The sequence below is a fragment of the Anas platyrhynchos genome, chromosome 4 (genome assembly GCF_047663525.1).
Source record: "Anas platyrhynchos isolate ZD024472 breed Pekin duck chromosome 4, IASCAAS_PekinDuck_T2T, whole genome shotgun sequence".
In the NCBI taxonomy this organism is placed as follows: domain Eukaryota; kingdom Metazoa; phylum Chordata; class Aves; order Anseriformes; family Anatidae; genus Anas; species Anas platyrhynchos.
In genome coordinates, this window is record NC_092590.1 from 38,217,019 (window position 1) to 38,224,993 (window position 7,975).

The window sequence follows — 7,975 nt, forward strand, 5'->3', positions numbered from 1 at the left end:
AGACGGATGGACGGACAGACCGGCAAAAGGGATCCTCTCCCAGAGACCGCCCCCCGGGCTGGGCCGGGCCGGGAGCAGGGCGAGCAGCGGCAGGCTGGCAAGTGGCCCGAGTCACTGGCAGCGCGCTGCTCGCCCCTGGCTCTCGCAGGGGATTCACCCCCTGAGCCCCCCTGAGTGCTGAAGGTGAAGGTGCGTGAGGCTGCTGGGGTAGGGGAACGAGGTCTCACCCCTGCGGGCCTCTGACATGGAGCCAGACTCTGAATCTGCACGCATCTGCTCCGAGGTGGGTCCAGCTGAATGTGTGGAGCCCGCTTCGGGGAAGGTGAGCTTCGCTACCAGCTGTGGCTGTTCAAATCTTCACTCAGATGAGCACAGCACACATATGAGTGTAATAAAACATGTTTTTTTTTATTTTTTTTTAACAAATACCTTGGCTTTCACCCAATCGTCATTCCTGGAAGGAGATGCGAAGCATGAAGTGGAAGACTTTTCTACATGAGAAAAGATCACGCGTGATGCATCTGTACTGGCATAATCACACCTATACCTACACCAGTACGCTTTCACCTGCATAGGAAGCCCTATGTATGGCATTAACCTCATTTTAAAGCACAGCGAGACTGAGGCCCTGCAGATTACGGGAACAAGAGCAGCCCTGGCTTGGCACATCCATCCTCCCAGGTGTGCGAGGAGTCTGAAGAAACAGAACTGAAATGGCTTGCCCAAGGTCAGGAGGAGCACAATGTAGCACAGATACTATCAGTGTAATGAAGACATTTCCAAGCAATGCACAGAAGAAACAAGAGGCTGTTACTGTTTTTGTACCCAAATTAGGGCCAGGTGTCTGGGTGCAGCAGTAGTGACAAGCCCCAAGAGCAGCACCTCAGCGCTCCAGTTTCACACAGAGAAATACGTGGAGAAGGCCTGGGATGGGCAGCAGGCTCCGAGCATCTATTCAGTGCACGGTTCACACTAAGCAGATATGACAAGACGATAATTAGGGGAGCACTGCAGTTTGTCAGGTGTCTTGTTAGAACCACATTTTTACCTCTTTTGTTGTTGTTAGGGTTGACTGGTTGGTTCGCTTCGGTATGAGAGAATTAAATTATTTTCTACTTAGACTGAGGCTTGGGGAGGATCGCATTAATATGCTCCTTTACCTATAAAGGGCAACAAAATAGCCTGGTGTGGCCTTTTGCTGATGTTTAATAACCTGAACGGCTGTTCTGGACAGGGTTGGTCAGAGGTTTGGTCAGAGCTGGCTTGATCAGTTGTGAGGGAAGACCTGAGAACAAGCAGAAACAGCGTGCCGCTCCTGGCAGGGCTGCCTTTGTACACAACCAAGTCAAAACTGCAAGTCTGCTGCCTGCTTTAAGACGTGCAACTCACAGGTGACTGTCCAAACCCCTTACTCCGTGTGAGTAGTATCAACAAGTGTCTTTCTTACCTGGGGATTCTGCACATTCAGTGCCTCCATCTCCATTAGCTACTTGTAATACACCCTAATTAAACTCCACTAGAATCTAACTAGCCTTTCTGAATAACATGAGGAAAATGGAAAGCAGAGAGCGCAAGGGCACGTATATCCAGGAATATGGCTTGTTGCTACTCCTACAACAGAGATCCTCCTCTGCATTGGGCCGGATAATTGTGCTACCTGAAGATGTTACAGAGGACATTATTTCTTTTTTCATATCCTACTGTGCAATGACATTAGTGTTCAGTCTGCTGCAAGAAAACACAACGTGGGGCTAGGAGCAACAAAGAAGGAGATGAGCAGGTTTTTTTGGAAACAGTCTGACTTTTCATCAGATCAAGTGTAAAATCAAATGAAACCATCAGTTATAAGGCTCATAAGCCTGAACTTTAGTGGAATTGGTGCACTTATGCAGATAAACTTCTAATAAGATTTTCAAAGGCAACATTAATCTCTTAGACACTTTTAAAAATCTCACTAAGCACCTGCCTAATCACCTTTAAAATCTGCCTCTCAAAAACAGCTTGTTAGAAGGCACAGTGCTAAGACACTCATTATATCGCATATTTTTATTCTATTACATCACAAAACAAATATCTAAGAAATGCTGTGATGACAACTGCTACCTCTACTATTAGCTTTCAATCATCCCCTAAAATCAGAGTTTATATGCAGATTATGATTTAGTATTTCTTGTTAACCTCAGCCAGGCAGCATATGTTTCATCTGGCTTATTCACAGGGGTTCCAGGACTAGCCAGTGCCTTCTGGAGACAGTTTAGCACCAAACACAGTAACTTTGCTTCACCTTTATGTTCACCAGGTTTGTGCCAGAAACTAGAGCTTCGTGGCTAATTAAATTGTATCAAACACATAACTTATTATTTACATTAAAATCACTAGAGTCATTTTCATTTTAGCCATTATAGTGTTGCCCTAGCGTGGGAAAATATGAGCAGTATTTTCTGAGAGGAGAGGAGCTCTGTCAGGAAGAATAATGGCTTTCTAAGGATACTTGATTTCATAATTTCCTTCTTTCCTGGGCTGGCTGGTAAAAACAGTACTTATCAGCCTCTGTCCTCCACGGCTTGTCTTCTTCTTTAAATAGGTGAGGTATTAAAGAAGCCTCCCACCCCACATTATTAAAAGTGGATATGCAGACTGTTCAGCAGTTACACAAATCTGTTTGGGAAAGATGCCTCAGGCAGAAGACAGCATGTGGGAGAAGGTAAGAAGTATTTTTAAGAGGTTATCATAACTGCAAAGAGCTCAGTACAGTTTTCCAAACCCCTTTGGGTTCAAGGCACTGGCTAGCCCTGGTAGCACAGAGTTGGCTGCTGATTTCCACTGCCAGGAAAGGTGCTTGGGTCTGTGCTGGGCGAAGGTATTTCAGCCCTGCACAGAAGCAGGAGTGCTATGGTGCACATGGGGTGGATGAACTGTGGCCTCAAAGGCCATCTGAATGGGGCATCAGAATGACAGCAGCCGCTGAGCTGTTCACCTGACGCCCTGTCCCCATTAAAGAGGACACAGTAGCCCTCCTCTCCCCCCTTTTCCCCACAGAGTGCTCTGCTGGCACCTGCAGGCAGCTGGGGCAGGGGGAGAGAAGGAGCGCAGTGCCTCAGCAGCTGTTCTGTGTCAGAGGTTGATCTGACCGCATCCTCGAGCATCAAGATTCAACATCGCTTACCCTGAAGAGAAGCTTTGAGCTGGCACTGTGTAGGTTGCACACAAACCTAGAGGAAGTAGACTATAAAGGCCTTGCAGATAGATGTTGTGAGGGTTTTCTGTATATGCCTTCTTCAGTATGTCCAGCCATCTACTAAAATGAACCCTTCATGAGTTTGTCCCTGTAGAGTCAAAAGTCTGTTTGGGACCTACCTTTGCTTCCTTACTCACTCACACATGCAAAAAAAAACAAAGAACCCACTTCACTCTAACTTAGAAGTTCTCCTAAACTGGCCTACCATGATTAAATGGCATTTATAGAGAATAAATGTGGAGCTGATAATTTCCAAAATTATTATATGTATTTTTCTCTGTTGCATTAAATAAAGCTTCTGCTGTAAATCCGTCTAAAAATGCCAGAGAAGTCTTTGATCGGATTGAGAAGGCATTCATCTTTTCTACCCTTGAGATGATGGGATTCAGACCAAAATTCATTACTTGCCTGAGATTAATGTAGCTGGCTAAAGCTGCCAAGATCCTTATTAAAAGTTATGACTCCAAAAGGTTTGGGCTGAGAAAAAGTACTAAGCAGGGCACTCCCTTATCTCCTTTATTGGTGTTTTTCTCTGTAGGTTCTGATGTAAGGACTTTGCTCCAGCAATATTACATTACTGATGAAGAAGGGAGGAAGAGTGGGTCGCTCAGTTCTGCCAGCAAATTGCATACTGCCACCAAGCACAGTTCTGCTATGCCAGGATTGTGCTGCTCTAGAGAGGGAAATTTTCCCTTTGGGTCTTGCCTGGGGTTGCTTAGAAACTTTTGAAGGTAGATTCACTCAGTTGCCCCATACAACCGCTGCACTAAAAGCTGGTGCTGTGCGAGCAGCTGTGTGTCACAGCCTGCTACACCACCGCCCATAGGCTAAAGCAGCTTTGGGGTGGGACTGGACTGTGGTGATGGATGAAGGTTTGGTGAACAGTGGTAACTATCTGGAGACAGAGATCTATCTCCTTTATACCCAAAGAGGAGACACCTAAATTACACCATTGGAAGACTAACAAAATCACATATATTGCATATAAATGCAGCCTTTCACTTCCATGTTTTGTTAATATTTTGTGACAATATAATGAGCCCATTCTATACAGAGATTAAAAACATAAAAAGGTATCATGCCTCATTTTCATTCCCCACATAAATAGTACTTAGTATAAATCTTGGGGAATTCAGAAACCTCTTCTCAATTTTTCTGAACTAGTGCAAGAGCTCAGTGTCACTTTTGGCTGCACAAGCCAGCAGTAAAGCAGTCCCCCCTTCCTCCTGCTCGTCCCTAACCCCACGTCACCCACCCCCTTTGTGCTGGCACAATTGCTGGTGCAGCTGCAAACTGAACAGGCCTGGGGAACTGATCTGGCTGGGAAAAACAAATGGTTTTCCAAGGGCCCAAGTTCATTTTTAATTTGAATCAGTTCCCTGATCTGTTCACAGTGTGGTTGTCCAAAACCTTGCGTTGAGCCTGTGAAGGGGCAGGGCTGAGGTGGAAGAAAGGGCAAAACTTATCTTTTTAATAGTGTCTTCAGCCAGTTTAAAGTGGCTATGAAACAGATAGACATAGCAAGCTTCTTTTTAAGCAATGCAAAATTCTTTCATTCCGAGCACAGCTGCAAACATGGTGTTAGAAGGACTGTGATAAGCACAGGAGCTGGGCTCACGGGTGAATAAGAGAATGTGAGGAGAAAGAGTGATAGGACTGAGGAATTCAGTGAGCCAGTGTGAGTAAATTAGCATTTAATTAGTAATCCAAAGGCAATGAGTTCTTAGTGAGTTCTCAATAAATGATAGCCATGACAATAAATGTACGTGTATCAGTTTCTGTTTGCACTTTCAGGAGGAAATTACCTTGTAAGTTTCAGACATCCTGGCAGGCACACAAAGTGTTGGAAAGGTTGCCTGCGTGTCAAGGGCACTGAGACCAATTTTAAATTCCATTCATTTCTTGCTTGACCAAAAATAGCCATATTTATGACAAACAAGATGAGTAGATTTAAAAGCAACCCTCTTAAAACTTCATATATTATGGCACAAATCACAGCTATAAATCCTCATTATAAATAAAAATTGCAAAATTAGGCAGTTAAAAGTTGTGACCAGTCGAAATCAATGTTGTTGATGTAATCTTAATTAAGTAATTAGTTGAGAGGCATCCTGACACCTGTCTTTGATTGAACGCTCATATGCATTCTTTCCAAAAGACCCATCTCATTCAGTGAACAGAACTAATAGTGGTTTTCTCCCCCAGGTTCATGCTGCAGCTCACCATTCTGAAAAGTGTATTTTCAATACTTAGTTGCAAAACTGAGACTTAGCTGGTGCTGGTTTACAGCTTATAGCTCATCTTGTGACACAAAACTCATCTCTGCTTTCCCTGAGAAATATCCCGTCTCTTCCCAAGTGGACAGGAGCACTACAGCCTCTCAAATAAGGTTCTCTTATTTTCAGCCCTGACAAAACAATTTATTACTCTTTATTTTCGTGTAATTTTATTATTCTTTTCTATATCTATTTGGCCTTTATTCATGACCAAATCATGCCATGCATACCCAGAGATTCTTCTGTTGTCAGAAGCATCAGAGAGAAGAAAGGACAGGACTACGTGGCTTACTAACACTTAGGAAAGCTGTTTTGTAAATTTAATAGTCAATGACTCTTTAAAATTAGGGAGGGGAAAAAAAAAAAAAAAAAAGAGAAAACTAAGGTACCTACATGTGCCTCTGCACACAATCAGGTATAAAGTAGTTTTCAGTGTAAAGCATTTTATCTGGATGCCGAAAAGTATCACTTTTACGACAAGGATCAAATATTCAGTATGGATATCACCATGGAAAGTCCCCAGATAGCTGCAAATAGCAAGAGATAGCGATGCTGCCTTACTCCAGCTGAAAACCTGCAACCAGAAAGCGGCCTCACAGCCAATGTGCAGCTGGTCCAGCTCCTGCAAAGTCCAGTCGCACAGCACGTGACCCCTACAGCCCAGCTGCTCATGTTCCTAAGGCTTTCAGCACCTAGAAGATGGCACTGATAGGGAGTCTGTAACCCTGATTAAGCAAAGCATACGCTTGTCAGAGAGCAACCAGATGGAGGAGTACAACAATTTATGGCCTGCAGTTAGACAGTCTTGCACTGTGATCTCATCAAATCTTGCACAAAATAGGTCAGGCTTGGTCAGTGCTCAGATAAGATACACGCCAGGGAAAACACAGATAGTGCAAGAAACAGTTTAGGACTCAGATTTAGGATTCAATGAGAACTGCTAAGGTATTATCCCAATTTTAGGCTACACTCACGGATGTCTGAGGTAGCCCAGAGTGGTCCTGGTTTGTCATATGTGAGGGGCATTGTGTTGCTGGGACCATGTTTCTCATTTTTCAGATGAGAAATAAAATTACAGTCATGCCTTGTGATTAATTAAATAAATCACTCTTGGTTTTGCTTGCGGACATGGCATTTTCAGAGGCAACGTAATAGAGAAAGGGAGCTCGTTTGGTTTCTGTGATCCTGGTATAACCTGCCAGCCCTCTCTTCCCAAAATCCCATTCTAAAGCCTCTCAATATTAGATCCAAAAGCAAGAAATTTGAATTGCTGTAAGACTGCAAGCATCATGAGAACTTTCTAGCAATGTGTGCAGAAACAAAGCACATCACATAACCTATTCCCTTAGAGACATTCCCTCTCCTTCACATTCACATTTCCCACCCATTCACACTAACAATTAGCAACCTTTACCTCAACTCATTTCCACAGATTCTGTTCTAACGTGCGTTCATCCCTAGGTTTGTTTGAAGCTCCTTGGTTCCAATCCTGTATCTTTGCCTGCAAAACAGTATATACATAAAATTCTACGTATAACTGTCATACACTAACAAAACATGCAAAGTTTCATCTTCAAATAATTAGACGGCGACAACTATGCTTCTTGGGGAATCAAGTAGTCAGAATATAATTAACCAAACTGAAATTTAGCTGGGACAACAAAATGGCACCAGTGGCTCATGAGTAAAATGCCCATGAGGACTCTGGTAATTCCAAGAGGTCAGGGCTCCTATCACCTTCACAGTATACTGTGCCCACAGAGGGATCACTGAGGCCCAGATGAATTTATAAACCTCCCATTCTCTCTATGTTGTATTTAGCTGTATCAGTCTACAGAAGAATTAATTTCTGTATTTTTTTAGCCTGAAAAACATTCACATATTTTGTGCTTTCTTTGTTTCGATTTTTGTTTTACCTTGCCTTGTGTTCATTCATCTTTGACAAAAGTGAATCAGAGAAGCAATGCCTGCCCTATCGTTGATTTGTGGTGTATAATCTTGTTAAATACAGATCACTGGTCTCCTCGTTACTACAGTGCCATTTATAACAGGCAATTATCCCTGCATGGTGCAGTTCTCGTGATCTAGTGATTGTAAATGCTTGTTATCAGTGCAGAGCCAGCTAAATGCTGTGTGTTTCTCTTTAAAGCTGATTTGATTTTCCAGTGCTGTCATCCTTGAAGTTCTCCCTAATGCAGCTCAGTTCTCAATTTGCACACACCAAGAGAGGTCCTTTTGATGTGACATGCATGGGGCAGAACTGGTGCAGTGCTCCCACCTGCTCCAGGCAAGGAGTGCAGCACAGAAAGAAGAAAAGCAGCACATTTTCTCTGGGAAATCTCCAGCCATTGCGTTATATTGAAAGGAAGCCCTACTAAAGGCAGTGACCACATGCAAATGCCAAAAGAAAGGGCAAGGGGGGTTGGAATACAGTGGCACAGTCCACAAAAGGGAAGTGTAC

At 43.5% G+C, this 7,975-nt stretch overlaps 1 protein-coding gene and 1 long non-coding RNA gene across 3 annotated transcripts in view; one reads left to right on the plus strand and one right to left on the minus strand.

Moving 5' to 3' along the window:
* Positions 1 to 7,015, minus strand: part of SMAD1 (SMAD family member 1) — a 53,655-nt gene extending 46,640 nt beyond the window's left edge. The window contains exon 1 of one of the 2 annotated variants that reach the window (XM_072037418.1): positions 6,929 to 7,015. The gene's annotated coding sequence lies outside the window, so the exon portion shown is untranslated. Of the gene's footprint in view, positions 1 to 227; positions 247 to 6,928 lie in introns of those variants that run through there. The other variant, XM_072037420.1, reaches the window with a different exon arrangement.
* On the plus strand, positions 112 to 3,892 carry LOC119716739 (uncharacterized). Its single transcript, XR_005265258.2, has 2 exons — positions 112 to 322; positions 462 to 3,892. It is a non-coding gene; the product is annotated as an uncharacterized lncRNA (long non-coding RNA).
* Positions 7,016 to 7,975: the final 960 nt, after the last annotated feature.